The sequence below is a fragment of the Oncorhynchus keta genome, chromosome 15 (genome assembly GCF_023373465.1).
Source record: "Oncorhynchus keta strain PuntledgeMale-10-30-2019 chromosome 15, Oket_V2, whole genome shotgun sequence".
Classification (NCBI taxonomy): domain Eukaryota; kingdom Metazoa; phylum Chordata; class Actinopteri; order Salmoniformes; family Salmonidae; genus Oncorhynchus; species Oncorhynchus keta.
The window spans coordinates 29,546,733-29,572,661 of record NC_068435.1 but is presented as its reverse complement, the minus strand read 5'-3'; the positions used below and the strand labels follow the sequence as shown (position 1 = coordinate 29,572,661).

The window sequence follows — 25,929 nt, the reverse complement described above, 5'->3', positions numbered from 1 at the left end:
AACCCGCCTCTCTGTTTGGGATGCGCTCCTAGGCGCAGGTGAATTTAAACACGGCGGGCAATTCTATCAGGACCGCTGGGCAATTCTATCAGGAACAAACTGTTTGTGCATAAACAATCACAGGCATGTGATTTGTGATTTTGATTTTGTGCTGTGTGCTGTGTGCTGTGTGTGTGTGTGTGTCTGTGTGCATGTGCGTGTGTGTCTGTGTGCATGTGCGTGTGTGTCTGTGTGCATGTGCGTGTGTGTCTGTGTGCATGTGCGTGTGTGTCTGTGTGCATGTGCGTGTGTGTCTGTGTGCATGTGCGTGTGTGTCTGTGTGCATGTGCGTGTGTTTGTGTGTGACTGAAAGTGTATAAATGTGTGGTTGGTTTTGTATTCATCTGATCTGCTCTCTCTACACTACTGGGGGTGCCTAATGCAACACCATGCTAGCACTAGTCCTTTCTCTATCAGAGGCTGGCATGGTGCACGCTGTTTTGGTACAAAACAACCCCCCTACTGGTTACTTTATGTCGTTCAGCCACACATACTATTCTCCCATAATGTTAGAATCCAAACAGTTTCAGAAAAAGAATGGATAGATGATTGGTTTATTGAAGGGTGTCCTACTTTTCTGACTCTATTCGGAATAAAAACAAATGTGTGATGGATCAAAATAAAATATTGATTTATGTAATGTATGAGAAAAAAATATACACTTCAAATAGATCAAATTGAAATAGATATGACAATAAATGCTTAGTAATTGCCTTAACTTATGTTATTACACCAACATTGTTCGGAGGTGACCTTGGTTGGTTGTATGTGCTGAGGAATGTCTCTCTCTGCTCTCCCTATTCGACAATGGGAGGGTTAAACCCGGAGCAGGCTGTTATGACCACAAAGCCAATTTGGCCCCCCCAAAAAAAACGAAAACCCCACCTTCCTCATTTAGAAAAGGCTCTAAATGCCTTCTTTCTCTCTCCCTGAAAAAGGGCTACTTTCTCCCTTTAATGGCCATCTGCACAGGACAGGGGAAACGGGGGTCTGGGGTCATCTCCGCTCAGCTGTCAGCGTTATTAGCCTAGGTAATGGAGCAGTCGCTGGATTCATAGGGGTGCTGTTTTCAACCCATGCCCCGCTCCACTTCTGCCCCCCTTTGCACTGGTTTCGCTTCACACTGATAACTCTATATATAGTGATGTGGCCTGACATACCACTATCGCTAAGTGTATGGAATAACAGGGCCCGAGAATTGTCTCACCGACCGAGACAGGACAATCTCAGCTGTCTATCTTTGTAATACAATAGTCTCCGAACGTAAGCCAAGTGCACTCTGTCTCCCCCTTCCTTCCTTCCCCTCTCTCCCCCATCCTAACCAAAAAGCTAGCTTTCTCTCTCTCCCCCATCCTGACCAAAGTGGTCAGAATGAACCATTGTCCCCCCATGCGAATGCAGCATTCAGTCTGGTTTAACCAGGCTAGACCAGACCTGGCCAAGCCCTGGAAACAGCCCCATGTGTCTTAAGATGGAGGCTGCAGCCTGCTAGGGCCCAGATGGATCAGTACACATTTGCTGTACAGCTGGTCGCTCTGTTTGGGGACCTGGTGTGATGCTCCTATGGAGAAAAAAATGATATCGCCACCATCCAAGGAGCAATTTAATAGCAGCGCAGAAGACAGCTGGCCACTCTTTAGTTTAGAGGTTTTTTTTTGTTGGCATGGCGCACTTACAGAACTGAGGGTGTCCGATTCATCTCCAGAGACAAACACATTTATACTGCTTTCAGCTGTTGTGGTCATCAACCCACAAATCCCTCATTTGTATCTTTTTTTGTGTGTAGGATGCTGATTAAGGCATTCCACATCTTCCACACAGACAAAAACAACGATGTGTGTCAGTCATCATCTGTTTAAGTTGAATGAGACAAAACGCTCTAACTGACATTCATTTTCCACTTATATTGTCTGTTTTGAACTGTTTGCCTTTGAAGGTCTTTCATATGTCAGTTAAGCCTGTTGGGTTTTAACCAGCAGGCCATCACCTCTCCACAGAGATTCACTTTAACCTCCCTGTGAACTCTGACATTTGGAAAATCATGGGGGGGGGGACTTTTGACCCATTTATCCTACTCTTCCAAATACCACTGTGTGGATTTGAGTAACCACTGACACGTTTGTAAAGCATGGGCACTGAGCATGGTGCTTAAAAGGTGAAAAAGGGTCCCCATTTTCACAGTTTTGATCCTTTCTTTTTACTCTGGTCCAGCCCAAGTGGCTACTCCAGCCAAGGTGGCAAGGCTCAGAAGGACAATCATAAACCAACAAACCCTGGGCAGCACATTCCAGAAAGTGGTTTTGGGGTCACCTCTACCAGTTTTTGGGCTGGTGACAAGACAACGCTGAGCCTGCAGCCAAGTCAGGGAGGAGCCTTCTCCCTCTCACAGAGCCGGTGGCCTGGTCAGCCTGGGCAGAGGGGGGTGGAGACGGGGAGGGGGGGGGGAAAGGCACATTTGCTGTACAGCTGGCCGCTCTGTGTGAAGCAGGCACAGTGGGCCGTTACAGAGCTGGAGAGAGGAGGGTGAGGAGCATGAGGTCTCTAGCCCTCCTACAGTTTCTACCTCTCTCTGTTATCTCTCCGTCCCTGACTCTCCCTGACTCCGTTTTTCATACTAACCACCAATCTGGCAACCTGTACTGTGTTTGGCTTTTAGTGATGATAGGGTAAGCAGGGAAGTATAGCTGTATTTTAGAGTTAAAAAGCATGTTTCTTTTTTCGTACCATCCACCAATCTGGCAACCCGTACTGTGTTTGGCTTTTAGTGATGATAGAGTAAGCAGGGAAGTATAGCAGTATTTGAGGCTAAAATTCTTGTTTTGTTGCATTCTAAAGGGCTGCAAATTACCCCTGACACATATCCTCCTTGTTTTGGGTCCCTCGAGCAGCTTGGGCAATGGTGTGTTGATTATGCCATCTCTGTCACTGTCTCTTCTTCACTGGTGGCGACACACTCACTCACTCGCTACTCCATTAAAGGACATTTATTTTCATGGTGCGTAAAGAAATGTGATGTCTGCCCTGAAATCCTCTTTTGATTTGCTTGTTATTACCACGAGACAGCATAACAATAAGATATAGTCTACCTGTGCTCTTCAGTGAATGAAAGTCATTCATAAGGCGCATACACATTCAGTCTGTTAACAAACATAGTGGAACGAGCTTCTCATTTCACTCCTTGGGGGCTGGATCAGACTCCTAAACCCAATAGTAAACACAACACACCACGGCAACAGGAACTGGATCAATGTTATGAAATAAATAAGAGAACAGACCAGCCACTGGAAACAAAAGGAAGTCATGCGTACTGTATACAGAGTAGACAGAGTGTGATTTCCTAGCCTGCTTTTTATTCATTGGTGATTAATAATAACGCCTCTCCGTTCGTTAGCACAGTCACTTCCTGTGCAGCCGAGTGTGCTGCTGCTAATATGCAATTAAGCGCACCTTCCCGTTACATTCTACCTCTCTGCCTAGCTAATGTGGTGTCCACGAGTAGCATAGTGAAACAGGCTGCAAAGAAATATACTGCCTACAGTATCTTTAGTTTTCAACACATTCAACTGCACAGTTTTTGTCTCATAGATTCTAGCTACTTCCTTGTAAAAAAAAAAAAAGAAGTTACAAATGACTCCTTTAACTGAGAGACTGTCTGCATTAAAAACTTTTTCGGCATTGCGGTAAAGGTACAATTCGTGGAAAGGTATGTTTGTTGTAAAGCAGGGGTTCTTGGCATCACCGTTGGGATGATCTGTTCCTAGGCCAGACAAGCTCAGTCTAATGTGGTCTTTATCAATAGATTTTCTTGACATTTCCCCACACCTCACAGACTAGGCCAACATGTGAGAAAATATGTGATGCTCCCACAGTTCATATGGTTTGTTTGCACAAGCTTTGAGCAAACAATGTCTGGACTGGTAGGCAGATCCTTTTGAGGAGATGTGGTTGCAGTACTCTATCGCATTGTTATCACCTACACTCAGCATACAATTTTCTCAACCTTTGCTTTTTGATATTTTGAAATCGTACCTGAGAATAGCATTATCTTATAATTAAAAACCTAATGAAGAATTTGGCTGTTGTAGCTCTAGCCCAGCTACCACGTAACATGGTTGCTCTGCCGACCTGGAATGAGCTCGAGGTAGAAAGCTCTTTCTTCCTGTTCTCCAATCCTGGCTTCTCTATGTTTTATTAATATACAGGAGGGATGTCTCCTTTAGAGTGTTAATGCCAACCCTTGTTCTGAAGTGCCCTATAAATACTGGATGATCAGAATTAACCTCTCCAGTCCTGTCCCTTCCTGGAGGTTCCGAGATGTCACCGAGGCCATCGGAGCATGCGCAGCACGGCCTGCCCCGGTCCGAGAGGGTTGCTAAGCAGTCAGACGGGGAGGGGGCTTATGGGAGCAGTGCAAACAGACAGCTCTGCCTTCGTAAAGGTCAACGGTGCAACCCACACCTCTCAAATCCCAGACCGTCGTCACATAGTGTGACCCAGACTCTAAGCGTGCCTGGAGAGAGATGCCTCCCTCCGGCCTGCATGGGGAGAATTACAGGGCTAACATTGTGTTGTGGTAGACTGACTTTGGCTTTAGAGGTTGTCACCACCAATGGTAGAGTCGCTGATCTATCTATACCTGGATTATCTATGAACTCCTTCCCTGTTGGTGTCAGCTGGGAGAATATGCAGTAGTACATCCAGTTGAGATGTAAGATAACCATTTTGCTGGAAAGCATTACAGAGAAAACATCCCGGTGGTAAAGCCGCATCACAAGCAGGTTATGTGGCTATGAACCAACAACAAACAGCCAAAGATATACCCAATGAATCCACAAAGTTTTTGAACAACTGTTTATGGCGCACAATTGGTGTTTCCAAAGTGCTGTGTAACGATTGACTGTTCTCATCAACGCTTGGTGTGTGAACGACAGACATGGGAGGAGAGGGGAGGGGGGTAGAGCGTGAGCCCCTCAAAAGGCCCCCCAGCGTCAAAGCCTTAATAATCATGTGAGCGGTACTGGACTTCATTACCCTCCTGTTCGACAGGCGGAGTGCCAGCCTGGATCGCTGGCTGGCTGCGGCAAGGTCAACGTCGGAGGAAAAACCAGTTACTGTGTTACTCCGGAGCGGGAGCAGAACGGGAGTGGAGGAGAGGGGCTGCCATCTGTCAGCTCGGGCCTGCCATACCCGCAGAGCAAATGGACACGGGCGGCCAGAGGAGAGGCCACAGACACATCGAGCTAAACCCACCGAGCATAACACTGAGGCCTGGACGGACAGAGAGCCAGCCAAACGCAGAGCACGGAGATGGACCTTGATGCTGCAGCTAAACACAGGGACAGTGCAGGGACAGTTGTGTGTACATAGAGCTAGCTAGCGCCGTATAGTTGGCACTGGGTTCTGTGTGTTTATGTCTGTTTGTTTTTTAGTGTGAGTGCACTATTGGGCTCTGGCTGTTATGAGTCCAGATGGCAAAGTATTGAACACCAACATGATCTGTTGCAGTGTGTTGTTAGATTATAGTCATTCTTGACATTTTAGGTCTATTTGATAAAGACCTCCCTTTTCATGTTGTGGTCACTTGTCAGAGGAGAGAGGGTGTCATATTACATTTGCATTGTTGCCATTCAGAAGAGCTCTTGACATCTCTATACTGCCCCTACACTACTGTAGTAGTAACATATACCTTTGCCATGCTGTACTTCCTGACTTGTACAACAACAGCCCCATATGAATAGCAGTTTTACAAGCGTCATCCCTTCGTTCTCAGGCATTGGAGGTTGTGTTGTTTCTCCTTGCCTCACCCTGTACAGTACACTGGGTCTGTGGACGAAACAAACTGGGCGTCTAATCTAGGGAGCGACCCTCTCAGTGAAGACCTTTACGATGCCCTCTGGCCAACGTGGAGCGGAGTGAAGGAACCCTGTGGAATGTTCCAAAGCGCTCTCTAATAGGTTTCAGGTGCTGCAGGCCACAGGCCAGCCCCCCAACCCCCTCCTGTGTCCCGTGTGATAGCAGACCTGCCTGCAGCCATGCAGTGAAAGCATCACCATTTCTCCTGTCAAGGAGACAGGTCAGGCACATGAAAACCCGGACACCCATCATTTAGAGAGGAAATTGTCCCGTAGATTTTTACCCCCAGTTTCAGAGTAATTTTGACCTCCATTTAATTTGGTACTGTGTGGTATTCCTGTTGTTTGCCTGGGTGAAATGTTTCTTTAGCTTGTTTACTATACTCAGAATTATGCTACAGGCTACAAACAATTGCCATGTTCCCTTTAGGTCAATGAAAAGGTAAGTGTACAATTTCTTACAGTGGACTCTCCTTACCGGATCTCTTAACGTAGTAGATGACAGATCTGCACTTTATCTCTCTAACTCTTCCCCTCCTCAGCTCCTCCTCTCAGAAAGTTCCTCCTTGTTTCCCCTGTTCCGTTCTGTGACTGCAGCCCCCTCAGGCTCCATCGTCAACACACTCCGGAACACTGGGAGAGGAGATGGTCCTGGGCGATTCCTTTCTCATTAATGGAACTCACACAGGAACTCCCAGGATGAAAGCTGCATGACATGTTACGCATTCATGTTGATATATCATTGCTAGGTACAGATACTCGACTCTGCTGAGGAGGAATTGTGTCGGCGTGGCGCAGATTTAGTCTGTATCATGGTTTAAATTTAGAGGATCCGTTTCAGTTTTGTTATGTGGAAGATAACGTGTGTACTGCATTCATTCTAATTGGCTTGAAGGGCATTCTAGAGCATGCATTGTTTCCCTGTAATACACACTATATCAGCACAGTATAATCCAATGGCAATAGTTCATTCTTACATGTTCTATGTTTGAGCTGCTTTTGAAAGCAAAAGTCGAATTGAAAACATTATTTGCGTTGTATAATAGCAAGCTAGGGCTGGTGGTTTGGTTAACGAAACTAGCAAGTCTGTTTGGTTACCAAGGCAACTACTTTAGCTATCTAGTAAACTGTCTTCCTACTTCAGTGGATGTTGAACACATTTCTACCTGCAAATGAACACATTTCTAGCGGCAAATGTGTTAAGTTATAGCCATGGTATAGACGGGATAATGCAACTCTGTTGAAGGTTAGTTCCACTCCACGTGGAACCCACCTTCCACGTCATTCCTTCTTTTCCATAGAACGCATAGCCCCTCGTTGAGTATCCATTATTTACACGTTGACTTCTGTTACAACATTATCCCCGCCACAATAGATGTGCTCATCTTGTAATGCAAGACAGCAAGAGCATACAGTATAGTTATTTTTGCCTTATCAGCAGTTAAGTAAAGGCAAATCCTGTGCAAGATTCAGTGCCTTTTTGGTTCATGAGCTTAGATTTATGCTTTTGTTAAATATTTTGTTAAAGTCTATAATATCGTTGATCAGGAATTGTTTTTGTTGCCTTTGATTTTTTTTTATTGACACATGTATCTTTATATTCATTTATATGATTATAAAAACACAACATAGTCGACTCGGACATAGACATTTGTTATTGACATGTTAAAAAAATATTAAAAAATCCACCTTGAGCAAGGCCGGGCATTAGTTAGTTAGACATTAGTGGTAGAATGTTCGGAGATGTTCTTCTCTGTTAATTCCTTTTGTCTTTCCATTTGTCCCATCGGGCGCCTGGAGACGCCAACCTTAAGCCACTCTAGCGCTGATTAATCTTTAACATTGATAATTACTAATTAAGTTAGTAAGAGCCTTTTAATGTAGTCCTCCTTCAAATGGGGAGCCGAGAGGACAACAGATCATTAGCTTCAATAATGAACGTGAATGAGACAGATAATAGCCTATGATAGGTGAACAGTGACAGTTATATTAAATGAGGTGGATGGAGGGAACATGGGGAACAGGATGTGGTAGCTTCATGGATTGGAAAACTCTGGAAGACGGTACTGTGGTTGATTGGTGCCAAAAAAAGTAGAGAGTCCAGTATAGAGTAAATAAACAACATTGAAATGAAAGGATTGTGAGAGAAAATGTGTTATTCTAGTTGGTAGACAAATTGTAGGCTGTTGTTGGTTGGGGCTGCTGTTGGTTGTGTCTTTTGTTCATATACAGCGATTAAATATTGATCATAGGTGTCAACTGTTTTGATAGATGTTACAGTTGCAGGGACTATGTTTTTGGAAGAAATCTCATCACTTTAGTCATTATCATGGTGCCTGCGCTGTGAGAGATAGTGCCCATTAAAAGAGTCATTTCATCTCTGTTTTTTTTTTTACCTTAACAACGACAATGATGCTAACCTGGCACTTCCCACAAGCCGGCCCACTTTGGGGAAGGTGCTTATGCCATAATGATTATTATCATTAAGAAGATATTAATGTGCTTAGTGCTTGTGACCCAGCTGCTCATCATGGCCTGAGCTCCCCATCGGTGGAGGGGAGAGGGGTCGCTGCCAATATGGACCCTGCACTGGGGCCACAGCGGCCACCGCCCACCTGTCTAGGGGCTCTCAGGGTCACCTAAGGTGACCAGTTTGGTTGTTAGTCGAACATAATGTATGGCTACGTTTGGTGCAAGTTATGGATTTGTGTTTGTGTGTTTGTAGTACGTTTATACTGTATGTGGGTGTGATTAATAAAAACATCAACCAAATAATAGGTTGAAACATTTCGAAGGTCATAATGAATCCAAGTGGTTATTATAATAACTAAGCCAGTTCTTAAACATCTCCCTCTTTTACAATATTGGCTTCCTCATCATTCTAACTCTGTTATTCTGATACGAGGGGAAATGTATCTTTTCCCTTCAGAGATTTATTCCACATAATTATACAGTGAATTTCCATGTTACTATTATCACCCACTTTCCAACAGTGGAGCAGTAATACTGCATTTTTGTCTGAATGGTTTGTTTAATTTCTGACAAAAGATGAAATATGACAAAAACAGGCAGTGTGACATTACCATGTAAGAGCGTTTCTCTTTGACTAATTTCCACAATGACAGGGAATTAACAAAGTGTGCGAACGTCATACTGTAGTTGCAGTAACCGAGGAGTAGGAGAAACATGCTCTATGTCTATGGCAACTGTGAGTGGGTCATGATTTACATATCGCTCTAGATGGGGAGGTTGGAGGACTCCTACTCCGTTAGAGTAGCTCAGTGCAGTGTGTTGTGGTCGTCACGGAGACCGTGTGTGTGGAGCTAGCTGTAGGCTGTCTGGCTCGCTCTCCTCCTTTCCCAGTTTCAAATTGCTGCTTCATTAGGACTTGGAAGAGAATCCCGTGGTTAGATTTAATCAAACGAATCGCTATGGCAGACTCACACAATCAATCACAATCCTTATCCAATATGTTACATTCTGTAACTACCATGTCGGCTTGGAGAAAAGTCAATTACAACGCTCTCCTCTTTCTCTTTCTGTTACTTTTCTGTGGTATTATGATTGTTATGATATGCCCTATCTATAAGAAACAAGTGAACTGTTGATGTACATTTAGCACTTGTGTTTGTATTTGTATTTAGTATGGATCCCCATTAGCTGCAGCCAAGGCATACTTCCTGAGGTCCGGACAAATTAAGGCAATTTTAAAAACATTACAATACATTCACAACAGATTTCACAACACAGTAAGTGTGTGCCCTCAGGCCTCTACTCTACTACCACATATCTACAACACAAAATCCATGTGTGCGCTTGTGCCACTCAATCGTGCTTCTCTGTCTCAGAGTAGTGGTGAATTCTAGGAACCCTCCAAATTTCTCTCTCCTTTTAAATGATCTGCTTTCTTAGTTTGGCTGCCTGGATGTTATATTCACCCTTTAGCATCCCTTTAGCGCACGCAAACACACACACACACACACACACACACACACACACACACACACACACACACACACACACACACACACACACACACACACACACACACACACACACACACACACACACACACACACACACACACACACACACACACACACACACACACACACACACACACACACGAGCCGTCATTGTAAATAATAATTTGTTCTTAATTGACCTGCCTGGTCAAATAAAGGCTAAAAACACACACTCTCTCAAAGACACACGCACACACACACACAAGCCATTATTGTAAATAATAATTTGTTCTTAATTGACCTGCCTGGTCAAATGAAGGCTAAAAACACACACTCTCTCACAGACACACGCACACACAAACACACACACTTGGTTGGGTAGGGCCACAACTGCTGTTCTTCCTTTCTCTCACGGTGCGGTGTGGTGCAGAGCATTGCGGTCCCAAAGTGGCTCCTCGGGCTCGGCTGCCAGTTGTTTGCCAGCGTCTCCGGGTGGAATTCATTCAAATTAAAGCGTCAGAATGAGGCCCGGGTCCCAGAATGCCGTGTCCCTCGCCTTCATCAGCATTCCGCCGATGAGAGTAATTAAAGCCGAAATTAATTCTGCTGTAAGCAGAGGAGCCACAGAATAACTGATATTAGAGGCTGGATGATGAATGCTTGGCATCAAGGGAGGTCTCAGGGGATAGAAGGGGGAAATTCACAGATCTCTCTGTCTCTTCCTCTCTCTCTCTTTCTTTCTTTCTCCCTTCTCTCTCTGTCTTGTTCTCTTCCCTTTTCTCTCTCTTTCTATGTTTCCATCTTTCCCTGTGTTTGCCCTGTCTACTTTTCTCTCCACTCTTTTCATCTCTTTCACTGTGTTCCCTCTCTTTTTGTATTCCTTCCTCATTCTTCCCCTCTCCTTTTATCCCCGGGATCACAGTTTTGTCATGACAGGGCTATGCTAAAGATTGCTATGCACATACAAGCCAGAATGTGGAATTGAGATCCCATAGAGATCTCTTCATTAGGCTGCCTTGACCAGCCCCGATGAAAAATAGATGTTATGGAGAGTCATTTCCTGGTCTCTTGGCATTGTGACATGACATTGTACCCTCTTAGCATTTGTCACCTTGAATGTTGGTGTTGAGTGATGCTGCAAATGCTGGCAGATTATAACAGGTGACGCTAAGAGAGGTAATGGAGAATGTGCACTGGTAAAGCTGTAGCCATAATGTTATCAGTAGAGCCAAAATTCAGATTTTGCACTATTTCATCATGTATCCATTCTCTTTTTTACGTCTTTTTATTTATTTATACAACATCTACAAACCAGGTTATGATTATTACATGTTTTCTGGTTGGTCTATTTAAGTATTGAATAGCACGGTTTATACCATAGAAAAATACAGCCTCTTCTTGAAGATCTTATTTTCTAGGCACAGTTTGATATTGAAGCCAGACGCTTTCGAGATGATGTGATATTTTAGCCAGTATGATTCAATGATCCCCCCATCTCCCCTGACACTTTATTTTTGGAATAGCATGTCTTTAGCAAGAGCAGTCACAAGACTGAAAGACAAAAAACCACACTCATTGAATAAAAAAGACACCGATTGGACAAGGCTCAGCGTTGTGAATGTTTTTAGAACTCTCTTAGAATCAAATGAAACTGAACAAAAGGTTAGCCCTTGTGGGGTTTATGATAATGTAATATACAATGCTGCCATGGAATTTGCCCAATGCATGTCTTTGCACTGTCTGACTCAGAGGGACGAGTGAATGTAATGAAGCTGACCTCTGCCCTCTCTCGTAGTCTGCCCCTATGGGTATAGCACTTTAAAAAGAAGATAAACAACAGATACTGTATCAGTCTTGGTTTTATGTCGTGCTCCCCTGTCTTCTTTGTAACAGCATATTGGTATATTTTGGAATATGTGAATGGATTGTGTGGCTTGTAGTGCTACTGTACTTTATATGCTACTGGTTTGTTCAAGAATATGACAAAATATTTAATGGAAATCAGAAAAGAACATCGACTTGAGAATTGCTGACCGCTCATAAAGAATGAAAAGGCCTGGTGTGGCTTGGCGACAGGCATTGGAGACCCAGAGTGAAAGATTAGAATCCATAAGGGGGCCAAAGGCAGAGGAGATGTGACTGGGGCCCCTAGAGATTGGCTGAACCCACACACATAGATGGGGTGGCGGGGGCTGGGATGGGGGAAGTTGGAATGAAGCATCACTGGCAATGCCCGGTCCTGATTAGTCTTAAAGGGGCGATGGTCCTTTTATTTATCTCGTTCATGGCTTCATTTTATCGTGCTGTTTTCCTTGTTAAACTGACTCTAGTTGGTGAAAAAAGATCTGGCTACAGTACTGTATGTGTCATTTGTTATATGGGAAGTTTTATGGGGGTGTGCTGGTTTGTGTGTGTTTGTGAAACTCTCACTCTACACTCTTAGGGGGAAAAAAAGTGCTATCTAGAACCCTAAAAGGGTAAGTAAAAACCCTGGAACCAAAAGGGTTCTACCTGGATCCTAAAATGGCACAGCTGAAGAACCCTTTTTTCTAAGTGTTTCTCTTTCTCTCACTCACACACACACTCACTCTCTTTCTCCATCTCACTATTTGAAATGATGCAACAACAAAAAAAGTAATCACACAGGCATTTATCTGAATTATTTAGTGATCGTGTCTTTTTATAGATCTGGGTTTTACTTATGCACCTTACTAAAAGCTTTCTCCCTAATGGTTGTTTTTAGAATGTAGGCCTACAAATATGGCCTAAAAATTTGGCCCCAAAATATTTTTACTACTGTACAGGGAATTGTTATTTGTCCCTTCAAATGATGTAGCGTTATTAACTTGCTATTTGATATAGATTCTGTATCAGTAGCAGTTGTGTCTTTGTTTGTTTACCTACTCTGTTCTATAGGCCGATAAAAAAATGCACAAGATGAAACCTTGGAATAACCATGACCTTAAACGCAATGACACGCTTTCACATAACATTGTCCTGTCCAATAGTCCAAAACTTCCCCAAGAAACCTTACAGCAACTCAAGGAGGAACAGAAAGAGAGAGCGACAGGGAAATAAATTGATTTGTTTCCTCCCTCCCTGTCTCTGCCCTGGCTGAATTACTGAAACAAGATGCTGCACTTAGGAGAAGTCTTTGGAGAGAGTGAAGAGGGAGAGAGAGAGAGAGGAAAAACACTTTTAGGGACATGGGTGCCATTTAGACTAGGGCCGTCTCCTCACTAAAAGCAGTGAATGATCGTCTTCCGGAGGGCCCGGCCCTCAGAGGGCCTCGGTGGTTTGGTTTAGCCTGCTGGTGTGGTTAAGTAAATACAGAACAAACAAACTCAGGTTTGAGGTCAAGTCAAGATTAAAAGCGGCATCCATCCCACACCTTAAAGTATTGTATTCGAACACATTGTACTACAAAGAGTGAGTTAAACGTCATGGGGATTCCAGTCTATTGGCCAATATGTCCACAATGGCTATTGTTGCAGCCAGCAGTTGATCACAGTCTTTTGGGTTGATAGTCTTTTCAACTGTTTTCTCATTCAAAACAGCATAGATTGTGCAGGCTATAATGACAGTTGTCAGTTTGGAACCTATATTTCCTTATAAAAAAAGTATATTTCCGAGTGAACTATGGCGCGTGTAACTTTAATGTAGTCTTCTTTATTGTAAATACAGGTCAAGGGTCAGTTAGCTTCTCATAAAATTGAGTGATATGAGTAATATGGCTGCTGGATGTGGTTCCACAGCTGTATCAGACTAGTGTCAAACTGTTGTGTTGTTTAACGTCCACGGCAACGCCAGCGTTTTATTGTCTGATACTGGGCGGATGAGAAAATGAATCGGGCTCGTTTGGTAGACACAACATGGCGCTTAAGGGACCCAATTCCTGTAAGTGCCATTAGGTGGAAATTGCCGTTCACATATTCCAGTGGTTTGATTAATTACTCTGTCTCTCGTGCTTCCGTAAAGGCGCAATGAAATATGGTGAGCAAATTGCATTGTGTTCCTGTATCCTGTTATGTAAAAGCAGTTTAATTATTGACACATGTTTTGCCACCTGGCAGAGGGAGAGGGGATGGTTGGACATGAATAGGAATCGTACAATAGATATTATGGGATGGGTACTCTGGATAGTCTAGAGACTTTAAGGCCTAGTGTTTTGATTATCTGTGTCATATTTTGTGTCAATGTCTGTCTGTGTCGTTCTTTCGGTTCTTGTTCTGAATATACAAGCTAAAGAGTGTGAATGAAACGATGGTCAGGTTTGGGGCCTCTGGAATTCCAATTGAATTTGAACTGAATTTGAATTGGCCACACCCACGGGAAGCAGAATTGGAATTGGATTGGAATCAAAGTAAGTAAGTATAATTTTATTCAATGAAATTCAATGAAATTGTATTTGATACACCAATCTACAAATGTTTAATTTGGTGACCAATACTATGTACATTACATACATAGTTGAAATGTTTTACATATACCAAGTGTACAAAACATTAAGAACATAAATATTAAAGAAAATACATGTCCCAGAATGCATCAAACACTCCAGAATGGAAGGGAACAACCTAATCTCATGACCCAAAAAATATATAAAAATAGTTTTTGACATATTTGAGATGTAATCAAGGTGATATTTGAAATGGTATCGGTATTCTTTGAGGTAATAAGTAACAGATGCTTTTGGTAATGGATGTATCAATGTTTTAGCAACTACGGTGGTTCAATGCGGCAATAAATCAGCACAATCACATTTTTGGTTCAAATTGCCAATGTCCTGGAGATAGAATTGTTGTTATGCAGGCTGTGCTAATGCAAACTAGGTATTTGTGGTAAGTGCATGGAGGCCGCCATCTTTATGCACCTACGCTATTGATTTACTTCCTTTAATTCAAATTCAGTCAAACTTCTGCTTCCTGCGGGCTGTGTCCAACTCAAATTTGAATTTCAATCCATGGGTTGAATTAAATGAAATTCAGAAATTGACCCCAACCCTGATGGATATGTCACTCCAGTGAGTGAAGTATTTTGAAGAGGGGATTGTAGTTTGAATCCAATTTGTTGACACACAGCAGGGCAGATTTTTTGACTGTTGTAGTCTGATAAATATGTAGTTAAGGATATATTTTGTGAAGGCTTTACTCGCTCCTGGGTTGTTTAAAATATAATTTGAAGCTTTGTGTGATATCTTAAGGTAGCTCTTTTTGACCAGAGAGTCCGGCTTAAGCGTTCAGCTGCTCTTTTTGACTGGGGCGGAGATTGTGTACAGAGCCAAGCCGAAAATCCTTGCTTTTCTGTCAACTGTCACTTTCTAAAACCCACACATCAATGTTTATTTTTTCACTCTCTCATTTTAGTATTTCTTTCCTTCTAATGTTGTGTGTTATGAGAATAGCACCCCCTTCTGCTAGGGAAACTAAATAGCATGAATAAGTCACAACACTACACTCTATGTATTCAGTATTCTGCACTCTACAATCTCTATTCTACAGTGTATGCAAAGACAGCTATACTTCCAGAATACCCTCTTATGGCCATACTGAGTCTCACTCCCCTGCTCACGTGTCCCTGAGCTCTATATGAACAGCAGGTGATGTTCGCTCCCTCGTCGCTCCCTCCTGTTCTGTTTGCCCAAAATGATCCCATCCGATCTGGCCCCTGTTCCCCTAACTATCTAGTTGACTGGGCTGGTTAAGTTAGGTAGGCAGTCCCTCCCCTCCATCCCTCAGCCCCTCCATCCCATCCTCCCTCCAAATATGCACTTGGACCAGGGCTCAGGCTGCACCTTTTGTGTTCCACAGGGATAGGGGGGCCAGATGGAGGAATTTGATTAACCAGCAGTGGAGGACCAAATGTTCAATTGGATACAGAACCAGTTGGAGGGAGGGCTAGATGGATGGAGGGATAGAGGGAGGGGGCTATAGAGAGGGAGAATTGTAAAATGGCTGGTGGTAGTGCTGAGCGCCGGCCAACACTTTCCAAAGGGGAGCCGAAACCGGCACTGAGGTGTAGTAATGCAGAAGCCCTTTTCCAAGTACCAGCTGGGCCTTTTAGGAGCCTCTATCCCCACAGCAGACACTCAGCAGCCTCCGAGCAGCTTGACTTTACCATATGTGGAACTTTTTTTATGCTCCACCTGGTTTCCCCGGGGGACCTGTGCCGCTGGGATGCTGGAGGCAGGTGAATTGTTCTTAATGCAAGGCACTGAATCACTGGGCCAACAACACGAGGGAGAAGGGAAGGGGGAAGCCCCTAGGGAGAGGAAATGGATCTGCAGAAAGAAAGACTGGCGCAGACCGGCGTGACCTTGGAACCGGGCGCCCGCCATCCCACTCGCCCGCCTGCAGAACAGAAACAGGGCGGCGTGATGTGTCATTGTGCCTTCCACTCTAGATCTGCACACTGCTGCCACTTTAGTAATATCTACAGTTGACACATTTTTTTTATATAACAGTGGGTATAATTTTTCTAAGTGCTTTTTAAAATGGAACTTAATCCATTTGTAAACTAGCTGTGCCTGTCTTTCTCCTGTTCCATTTAGTTAGCTCCCCCTCCTCTGTTCTGCCACTGGTCGATGCAGAGCCATTTGTCTTTCTCTCTCTTTTTGTCTTTTCTCCCTCTCCCCTCCACATATTTCATCCTGGTTAGCATTTTAGCATGACCACTGTTAGTTCAGTGTTATTTGTAGTGAATTGAAATAAATAGAATCAACTCAGTACTCGTACCGCAATTTGTTGAACCATTGAAATGTTCCAGTGGTGGCTCCTCGGAGGACCATCCTCCTCAGTGAATTTCATTTTTTTATTGTGTGAAACATCTTTCTTAAAGAAAACTATACTAAACATGTTGTCCACCCAATCAAAGGATCAGAGAATTCATATTGTACTGAAAGCATATTGAACAGCCAGCTAGCACTGCAGTGCATTAAAGGTGGTGAGTAGTTGACTCAAAGAGAGAAAGACAATAGTTGAACAGTTTTGAACAAATTCATTTCTTTAAAAAAGAAGGAGAAGCAAGAGAGAGAGAGAGAGAGAGAGATAGCTATATATATATATATATATATATATATATATATATATATATATATATATATATTACTTTCATTTACTTAGCTAGCTATTGCAGCTAGCTAGTTTTGCCTACTCAAACAGCTGGCTCAAACAGAGAGGGATGCTATGTTACCTAGCTGGCCTTGGCTAGCCAACACTGGAACTCTTCCAAGTCAAGTTAAGCTTTTGTTTTTATTAATTTATTGCCACCAGGTCCACCAGTGTAACTGCCAAACTGCTTGCTAACTGTAAACTGTACTGCATGATTGTAGCGAGTTTACTAATGCGTTAGTTCTAGAAGCTATGTTGACGTTGACTTGACGTTAGCTAATATGGTGACAACGAAGTAGGCTCTGTGTAGAGGTTAGCGGTTATGATACGAAGGTTTGGCTTGGAAAGGTTTTTTCGCCAGGTCACAGACAGCTGATGTGTTGTACAGTGAAGTCAACAATGAAGGGAAAAGGTGAGAGGAGGAGAGTGCATAGATGTGAGAAGGAATTATACAACGATCTGGCTTGTTAACTGTGTTTGTGATTAAGGGTGTATTCATTCTGCCAATTCTGTTGAAAATCATTTCTTAAACGGAAGCAAACGAAAGGGGATAAACATACCCGAATTTGTCCAATAGAAACACTCGTTTGCAACTGTTGGACTAATGATTACACCCTTGATCAGCTAGATGCAGGCAAGACTTTGCAAGGCGGTATTGAATGTGTCAATATCTGTCACAATGATAACTCAAGTGTCTCTAGACCTGTGCACCTACATTGTAAACTTTCATTCATAGGCTATGTTGTAGCAACCTCATGTTGGGTATAGGGAAAATTCAAGTATAATGTAGTAAGTAGCCTGTACCTATCGATGTTAAATTAAGCTGGGTGAATGGAATATGATTTACAGTCAAACCAATAAACTGTAAGAGAAATAAGGCCATGCTCATAAAAAATAAAAAATCGTCCTCCCTTAAACGGCACCTACCACCACTGGAATGTTCTGTATGGTAATAGTTATGCATTTGGAGATGTACAGTACCAATGTCAGGGAGAAACTAGCTCTAGCCTGCGCCAGGGGTTTTATGGACTCTGGTCTGAGATTAGGGAGGATCTCTGTGAAGGTAGGTTAGGCGAGGCCGGTTTGACGTTTTAGGCAGGACAGCGGGATACAGGACAGCCAGTCGGCCACTCTCCTGCCTGCACCTGTCTCACCGCGGCGAGGGGCTGACAGAGGGCCAGAGGTTAGGGAGGTCAGGGTTCACCACTGGGGGCTGTCAAGGTCAGGAGGTCTATCACTCTCTAAAGGGGTTCTGAACCCATCACTCAGGCCCTACTATACACTGTACACTATACACTAGCAGGCCCCAGTGTGCTGTGCTTGACTTTTTCTTCCCCTTCTTTATTAATCCTTCCAAATGGCTTGGACGGACTAAAAATGACAGACAGACAGCAGCAAGAGAAACTATAGCGAGCTAACTGTGGGGTGTGTGTGTGTGGAGGCTCTAAGCTGTCAGCTGGAGATTTCACTTTGAAAAGCTGCCTGTTTCTTTTCCCCTTTCTCCTCGCTGTCCTTTCCACCAATCAGGACAGCCGCCAGAGTCCAGGCACCCAGAGAAGCCGCCCTCTGACCCCGCTAGCAGTTGTTAGTTTGTTTTGTTTGGGGGTTTTAGTGAAGGGACAGGGGAGGGGAGGGCTGCCTTTTGACAGGTCAGACAGCAGGAACTTGAAGGAGGTCTTTAACAGAGAGAGAGAGACAGCCAGGCATAGAGGGAGAGAGAGACATCCGGGGAGAGAGAGACATCCAGGGAGAGAGAGGAAGAGTCCGTGAGTTGGTTTCAGCAGCGCCAGAAACAAGGCTCTAGCTACCCCTCATCTTTCCTTGCCTTTATTTCAGCTCCAGTGTTAACAGTCTGATTACTGCAAAGAAAAGAGAGACAAGCTGTCTCAGTTAATACACACCCACTCTTTAAGATGTGGATCATGTTTTCTGGTGAAAAGTGGGACCATTCATGCAAAGTCCATTCCATCAGCAGAAGGACATTCCTTGATACCCCTGTTTGCGCAGCTGTGCCCTACAATTAAATTACACCTCAACCCTCTCTTTGCATGCTCATCCCCCCCACCCGTTCCCACACATACCTCCTCTGATCGAGCTGGGAGCCTGGTCGTAGGGGATCCCAGTTGCCGGGGATAAGGGGAGAGGTGAGGAGGCTAGAGGGGTGCACGTAACCTGTGGCTCCCCCTACTGGAAGTCGTAATTGGGGAAAGGCCGTGGAGCCTCCATGGGTCAGAGGAGCGGCCTGTCATGTAAGGGGTGTATGCCTTTGAGGCGTGTCCCTGGAGTCGGAGCAACTAACCGTCACGCCATAGAGTGAGCTCTGACAGGCCGTGGGGGACGGGGCCGCCGTTCGGATCGAGCCTGTCAGCTGTTCCAGCAGCTAGCGCCCGCTGTTCTGCTCCGAGTATAGCTGAACCCCACCGATCGAGGAGCCCCCCACAAGGACTGTATTAGGCTTTTTAGGGTTTTCTTCTCTTCCCATTTTTAGTTTTGGGGCGGGGAGGGCTGGGCTTCTGTGTGTGTGTGTGTGTGTGTGTGTGTGTGTGTGTGTGTGTGTGTGTGTGTGTGTGTGTGTGTGTGTGTGTGTGTGTGTGTGTGTGTGTGTGTGTGTGTGTGTGTGTGTGTGTGTGTGTGTGTGCGTGCACGTGTAAGTGTGAGCATGTCTAAGTGTCTTAGTGTGCGTGTGTGCGAGACGGTGTTGAGGGGTATAATTGGGAGCACAGAGGGAGCTTCATCTCTCCATCTTATGATTTAGAGGTGAAGACAAGAGCCCGCGGGGGCCCCCTGTCAGAGCTTTTGGGCGCGCTCGGCACAGACTTCAATAAAAACACACAGAAAGAATTCCCCTACAGGGGCGCCTGGCTGAATTGCTGACGCCGATGTAAAAGATTCCGTTTTCAGTGAATCATTTAGTGCGCGACCCTGCTTGCCTTCGCTACACAACGTGACAACGTCAGGGAGCAGCTCCCTCCCCCCATCCTATCCTCCTTTAAAAACAACAAACCCAAAGAATACAAAATGATATTCTCATACTATTTCACTCATCGATCTCCTCCAGTTCCTGCTCTCACTCCTTCACCCTCCTCCTATTTTTGCTCTCTCTCTCTCTCTCTCTCTCTCTCTCTCTCTCTCTCTCTCTCTCTCTCTCTCTCTCTCTCTCGCTCTCTCTCTTTTGCTCTCTCTCTCTCTCTCTCTCTCTCTCTCTCTCTCTCTCTCTCTCTCTCTCTCTCTCTCTCTCTCTCTCTCTCTCTCTCTCTCTCACTCTCTCTCTCTCTCTCTCTCTCTCTCTCTCTCTCTCTCTCTCTCTCTCTCTCTCTCTCTCTCTCTCTCTCTCTCTCTCTCTCTGTCTCTCTTTTGCTCTCACTCTCTCTCTCCCTCTCTTCCTGTCATTACTAATGTCAGGTGTAGTCGGAGGGGTGTATGTTGTTCCTTCAGGTAACCACAGCTTGCCCGGTCGACGGTACGGTACAATGGGACTAGGCTGTCGCCGAAGCACCACATTACATCGGAGCTACGTCATCAGACATGTTCTGAGAAAGTAACAGAAATGTTTCAAAGTGTTGTCACAATCTCACAGGCTCCTGCTGTTGGCGTGCACCAGAGGGAGATGGCGCCTTCTCAGCCCTTTTTGTCTCTCTCCTCCCTATTGTTATTTTTCTCAACTCTGTTTCTCTGTTTGATTGTTAGCACTGTTATTTAGTGTGGTGCAGTATCGCAGCATGCTTGTTTTTTTTCTCTCTCGAGGAAGTATTATTTTTGTGGGTTTTGACAGATGGGTGGTCGGTTCTCAATTGGTGTTGTAGTCGGAGTTAAAATTAGACGAGTTGCCTTTTTTGTTGTTGTGTGACTTAGAGAGCTGTCAACTTCCTAGAAGCTGTGCCGAGCCTGTCAATCAGACACAGAGTGTTTTAATCTTCTTTGTCCCACGTCAGGAGGTGGTGACGGGTAGACCGAGGATTCACTCCCCTGGACAATACCATTCTGCCACATGCTCATGCACTCTGATGTCACATGCAGCAACCAGTTAAGAAACATGAAAAGTTTCTTCCTCGACTTAAATCCGCCACCAGTCAATGGGGGAATCAAGCAATGGCTGCCAGTGAGTTTTGAAGATATATCAGACATGTCAGAAGTCTGTTTGAAAGTGTTTTGTGATCTTGTCAGAGATAGGGTCTGTCTTCTGACAGCTGGAAGGAGATTGGCAACATAACAGCAGTCAGATTGTCACAGTAAAAAAAAAAAACCCCAGCTGATTCTAATTCTAAATCCTCGACTTCATAGCAGGGTAATGAACAAGGGTTCCCTTCCTGTATGTGATAACAATGGTGTTTTGTAATTCTATAGCCTTTCTAATAATACTCCCATGAATAGAATACTAGGAAGAGAACCTTTGTCAACCAAAGCAGTCTAGATAATATATGATATCTCACAGAATGCTGTGTTAGCCAGTAGAGTATGTTTATAGGGAATCTATTACTAGAGAATGATAGGAAATCAGCTTTCCCCCCAAGCAGAGTTACAGTAGCAAGTAGACTATCTGACTGAGACAAACCAGAGAGCAGATTCATCTTGACCCTGTGTACAGTATGATTGGCTAGTAGCTTTATAGAGGGCTGTGTCTCTCTTCTCCTCCAACCCCCAGTGGCCCCAGACTGAGCACTCTCCCTGAAGACCTCTCCTGAGATCTGACTTGTGTTTTCGAGGAGCATCCTCTGACAGTCTTAATTGACAAGTGGTCTCTCACCAAGGCCATGGAGAAATTCACTCTCTCTTTTGCTCTCTCTCTCTCTCTTTCTCTCTCTCTTATTCTCTCTGAAAATAATACTCTGGGCATGTCTGGGATAAGTGCATTTTTCTCTCCTTTCCTCCTTTCTCTCCTCTCATCTCAGGTCCATCCAAGGCTGTGTTGTGTTTACCGAGAGGAACTAAATGGAGCCGTCAGAGAACAGCGAACACAGAGCAGAGCTGGGGAGAACAGACTGGGGAGAACAGACTGGGGAGAACAGACTGGGGAGAACAGACTGGGGAGAACAGACTGGGGGGAGCAGAGCTGGGGAGAACAGACTGGGGAGAACAGACTGGAGAGAACAGACTGGGGAGAACAGACTGGGGTGAGCAGACTGGGGAGAACAGACTGGGGAGAACATACTGGGGAGAACAGACTGGGGAGAACAGACTGGGGAGAACAGACTGGGGAGAACAGACTGGGGAGAACAGACTGGGGAGAACAGACTGGGGGGAGCAGACTGGGGGGAGCAGACTGGGGTGAGCAGACTGGGGAGAACAGACTGGGGAGAACAGACTGGGGGGAGCAGACTGGGGGGAGCAGACTGGGGAGAACAGACTGGGGAGAACAGACTGGGGAGCAGACTGGGGAGAACAGACTGGGGAGAACAGACTGGGGAGAACAGACTGGGGAGAACAGACTTGGGGAGAACAGACTGGGGAGAACAGACTGGGGGGAGCAGACTGGGGAGAACAGACTGGGGAGAACAGACTGGGGGAGCAGACTGGGGAGAACAGACTGGGGAGAACAGACTGGGGAGAACAGACTGGGGAGAACAGACTGGGGGAGCAGACTGGGGAGAACAGACTGGGGAGAACAGACTGGGGGAGCAGACTGGGGGAGCAGACTGGGGAGAACAGACTGGGGAGAACAGACTGGGGGAGCAGACTGGGGAGAACAGACTGGGGAGAACAGACTGGGGAGAACAGACTGGGGGGAGCAGACTGGGGAGAACAGACTGGGGAGAACAGACTGGGGAGAACAGACTGGGGGGAGCAGACTGGGGAGAACAGACTGGGGAGAACAGACTGGGGGGAGCAGACTGGGGAGAACAGACTGGGGAGAACAGACTGGGGGAGCAGACTGGGGAGAACAGACTGGGGAGAACAGACTGGGGAGAACAGACTGGGGGGAGCAGACTGGGGAGAACAGACTGGGGAGAACAGACTGGGGAGAACAGACTTGGGGAGCAGACTGGGGAGAACAGACTGGGGGGAGCAGACTGGGGGAGAAGGGTTGAGAAGCGGGGGATGAGGAGCAAGCATGAGGAGAATTGGGGCTGAGGAGGTTGGATGAGGAGCGGACTGGGCTGGGGATGAGGAGCGGGACTGGGCTGGGGATGAGGAGCGGGACTGGACTGGGTATGAGGAGCAGGGCTGAGGAGTAGTGCTGAGGGGCTTGGAGGAGCAGAGCTGAAGAGAGTGTCTGGGGAGTCTAGATGAGGAGGGTCTCATGGCTCCCCTGGGCTCCTGATGGGTGGAAATGGCAATAATGCAGAACAAAGTAATATGTTGAAAAAGGGTGGTATGAAGGTGTATTTCTAAACACCAAAAAGGAAATATTCAAATGGGTTATACTGCTCTGTGTCATATATAATGCATGATAATAGGCATGCTTTTCATTGACATCTTCAAAATGGATGTACTGTATGTTCGTCTCAAAGGCACAATTGAGCGTTACACAAAAGCACTTACAGAAAGAAAGAAAGAATCGGACAAACCTCCGAGCAATTAGTCCACCGCCTCCTCTCTTTCTTTGTCCACCTCGCCATTGTCCTCTTTCTAAAAGTCACTCCTCCTACCTCCACTTTCCACATCCTTTTTCCTCCGAGACCATACAAGGTTTCTGAGCTGAACCCACAGTTGGTTTAAGTGTAATGAAATGTATGTCATGTCTGTGGCTCTGAGGCTTTCGCTGCCCACCCCCCACCCCTGGCCCTGTGAAATCCATGGGTCTGTTCTGACAGGAATGCCTGTGTGGCTTCCTCTGCAGTGATCTTTACCCCCTCCGGGTCCTGTCCGACTATTTCAGGACGTCCCTGTGATTTGAGAGTGGACTCAACCGTCCACGCATGCTTCAGAGAATCGACAGAGGAGGAGGAAAAATAGACAGAGATGGGATGGGGTTGGAGGGATGGAACATTTTGACAGCTAGACTAGCAGGCCTCTGGGAAATCCTACTCTGATGCCTGACTGGAGAGAGAGAAAAAACGAGGCAGGCTCTGGTTTAATAATGTTTATTAATGTGTTGAACCTCCACGTACAGGAGCAATGCCATAGTGAACTGGTGCTATTCTTGGGGCGATGAAATCTAGTAGGCACCCTTTTATTTGTTGGATTAGTGAATCATTTTCTTGTGTGTCCTTTTCCATCCTTTCATTTGATGTCGATGGGTTCAGATAATGGAAACTATGGCAACGGAAGTCAGGTGCAGTCAGTGGCTGCAGATGAGAGCAGAGACACACAAGCTGAGCCGTGTCCCAGATGATGCACATTTGAATTTGAACATATATTGACTCAATTCCTGGTATCTGTTTATTTATCATATATTCAATCTTTATGTAGATTAGTGAGAATATAAATCATGCGTGGAGCGCTTTCCTTCAATGGCTTGGCACATTTGTGTGTGTGTGTGTGTGTCTCTGTGTTTGCTTTTATGTGTGTGTGTGTGTGTGTGTGTGTGTGTGTGTGTGTGTGTGTGTGTGTGTGTGTGTGTGTGTGTGTGTGTGTGTGTGTGTGTGTGTGTGTGTGTGTGTGTGTGTGTGTGTGTGTGGGTGGGTGCATGAGTGTGTCTGTGTGACCTTATGGGTATGTGAGTGTGTCTGTGTGTTATTTCCACTCCGAGAGAGTGTGCGTGCGTGTCCACTATATTAGACAGGGGGCGTCGACAGGGGTCCCCCAGCGTGTGTGTGCCTGGGCTCTGTTCAGAGCTCTCGGCGCCAGCAGGGTGCGCCATTCCAATTTACCCATCAGCCACGAAGGGAGGGGGTAAGAGCACGGGGCATCGCTGTCAGAGATTTCACATTGGAGGGAGGAGATTACCAGTCAGGGGACCCCTGTGAGGAGGTGATGAGGGAGGGAGGCTGCAGGGGCATAGCATGGGGGACAGAGGCCTGGGAGGGGGGAGGAGGGGTGAGACTCGTCTCAGCGCCACCCTGGAGTCAGCGGGCTTTTTGGGAGGGGGGAGAAGGGGTAGAAGGAAAGGGGGATGAGGGAGCCAGTGGGCTTTCTTTTTTTATGGGGTGGCTGGGGAGCGTAGAGAGAGTAGCTGCCATGCCAAGCAGCACATCTGCCTGACACCAGGCACAGTGATGACACAGTGGATGCTAGTCAGGGACTGTCCATCCTCATCCACATCTCTGGATGTTGAGGTGTTGGCTTGATTCTGGTGAACTGCTGTGGTGGATGTCGTGTTTCTCTTTCACCCCAAAATGTGTGACTTAACTGTTTTCCTCTCTCTCTCTTTCTGTCTCTCTCTCCCACTCTCTCCCATATCTCTCCCTCTTTCGTTCTCAATTGCACTTGGCCTTGTAGGCTATTAGATCATATTTAAACAGACTGAGTCCACTGTCGGTTCTATATTTGAGTGTCCGCCAACCAACCCAGCCATTCTGTAGCAGTTCAGCCCCAGAGGCTCCGCGGTCTGTCGGGGAGACGGGACGTTCCAAACAGCATAACTCCCTCTCTCTTTACACTCTCCCTGCTCCCATTACTTAATTATATCCAGGTGTTTTCCTCTCTCAGGTTCTTTCTCTTGATGGAATGAAAATGTAAACGTGAATACATAAGGCAAGATCGAAGGGGAGAGGAAAGAAGGAGGAAGTAGCTGAATATGCTGTGTGAAGCAAATTATGGCCCCGTGTAGATTCATCAGTCCTCCCGGCTGGATTAAGGGAGGGCCTTTCTAATGAAGTTCGCCCCGTCAAAATGAAGGGACTAATTCTGATTTAGCTGAGGTAATGAACTTCCCCACTCCTAGTGAGAACAGCACCGCGGGGCGAGAGAGAGAGAGGGAGCAAGGGAGAGAGAGAGAGAAAGACAGGACAGGGGAGAGAATAGACTAGACTAGGGACAGATTAGGTAGCGAGAGAGTATGTCTCTCACAGAGCAAGAAAAAAAAATGATTATGTAAAACGTCTGTCTAGTATTTGCTGAGATGTATTAAATTTCCAGCGCAGG

General features: G+C 45.5%; 1 protein-coding gene across 6 annotated transcripts in view; it reads left to right on the top strand.

Moving 5' to 3' along the window:
• Positions 1-25,929, top strand: part of LOC118394751 (zinc finger protein 521-like) — a 151,528-nt gene that overhangs the window by 87,529 nt on the left and 38,070 nt on the right. The gene's annotated exons all lie outside the window — the stretch shown is intronic.